Source organism: Triticum dicoccoides, chromosome 2A (assembly GCF_002162155.2).
Source record: "Triticum dicoccoides isolate Atlit2015 ecotype Zavitan chromosome 2A, WEW_v2.0, whole genome shotgun sequence".
NCBI classification, from domain to species: Eukaryota; Viridiplantae; Streptophyta; class Magnoliopsida; order Poales; family Poaceae; genus Triticum; species Triticum dicoccoides.
This window is the reverse complement of record NC_041382.1, coordinates 722748083-722750106: the sequence shown is the minus strand read 5'-3', so window position 1 is coordinate 722750106 and position 2024 is coordinate 722748083.

Below are 2024 nucleotides of genomic sequence, written 5' to 3'. Positions count from 1 at the left end.
TGCAAGCATCGCTGTCGTCACTCCACCACGAGCTAACGTCTGCGATTCACCGCAAACAACCACCAACGACACCCTCACCGCAAGAGATGCATGAAGCCCATGCGGGTCCATGCCAGCCAATTGGCCACACATGTCTGTTTGCAAGAAGTCCCTTTGGACGATGCATAAAAAGAATAAACACATGATTGAGGAGATGCATTGTAAGTGAATTAGACTTCCCAAAGAAAAAGGAAGTTGAAGCTCATGTTTAGATTCCTATGAAATGATGTAGGTCATGTATGAGGATTTTATAGTAGTTTGGTAGCACCAATCCTATGATCCAAAGCGTCTTGATATGTAGATATTTCTAGCATGACTAAATATCCGACTAGCACTGCCCCTCATTATTGGCTGGCCAGTGACCACATGTCAGTGATGAGCATTTGCATGTAAATTATTGGAGATGTTATCACTAACTTGTCAGCGATATGTGTTTAGAGGTCATCACTGATCGGCCAAGTGGCCCACCTACCTTGGGGAAGTCATCATTAACCCCAGCCACAGATGGGCCAAAACCGCGTCAGTGATGATAAGATTTGGCCAGTTAGTGCTATTCCACTCTGTAGTAGTGTAAGGAAGAAATTCCTTAATCAAAGAAGCCCTTACTTTTTTATATAGATATAATGGCACCATCATGTAGATACAAGAATGGACTTAGAACTTTGATTGGGTCCAATTTTTAAATGAGATAGGGATTTAGATTATGATGCCCAAGACCTTGTAAAATTGCTTCTATTATGGAGCCTAGCAAATTCTTGTGGATTCTTCGGGCTGTTTGGATCATTGCCCTCTAATGAGATGTTAGAAAATTGGATGTTGAATAGCCTTGGATGTTCATTTGTATGGATACCAAATAATTGGTGCGCCTGCGCCTCTACAACAGCCTCAACTCAATTCTCAACCATCTTTTTTGGCAAGGCATGGGTGGCCAAATATTTCATCAAATATTTAGCGAGGCCATGATTAGCAAAGCAAGCATTGGGACAAACCAAATGGCCCCTTAGAGCCACCTGACACATGTGCCATACCCTTAAATATTTAAATTTACCAGAGCACGTGTTTTATATAGAAGTATATTATGGAAGGATTAGCCTCCCGACCTTTTGTATCTGCAAGATGTACACAACCAATATTTTATTAAAATGCTGTCAAAGACATCGAGGCAAGAGTATGCCACATGTTAGCTACCATCGTGAATCTAACCATCAATAGAACAAGTATAGTAAGGAGCCTATAACCCTCTTACATAACACTTTTACTTATGTGGAGGAGATATAGATGAAAAATGAGGGGAGTGGCTCTCATGTAAGATCCAACCTTTACACGTGATCCTATGCAAATGTAATACATATAAGGAAAGAGATAGAGAGAAGGTTGTAAAAAGTACTAATATAAGAGCCAACCGTACTACTCCCTCCATTCCAATGAATAAGGAATAAGACACACACACACACACAAACACACTTTTTAAAATCCAACTTTTACAATTAATTACATCAATAACATGGATTTTTGTGACTTAAAAATTGTACCATCGAAAACTTCTTTTCAATACGAATTCAACTGTATATTTTGTATTACATATAACCCACATTTGGTTGGTCCAATTTATGGTCAAAGTTGAATTTGAGATGTGTGCACGCCTTATTCATTGGAATGGAGAGAGTATGTGAGTAACTATGAATGATGTGTCTACATGATATGACAACTCCATATATCAATTAGTTGGCTATAATATTAGCCATTGTCTAAAGCGAGATGAAACACTTACAATCAAACAATTACTGACAAACATGTAATAAGCCATGTAGCAGTCGGGACACCAAGACAAGGCCTTCAATAGGGGCGCACCACTCGTAGGAATACATTATAGAAATCCGATGGTCAAGGCCATAACACATGTTTTTATACTAGAGTTAACCTTTTCTTTTGAAGCTTAATTGCATTATTGCAATAGGCAATAGGTCAAACCAGTTATGTGTTAT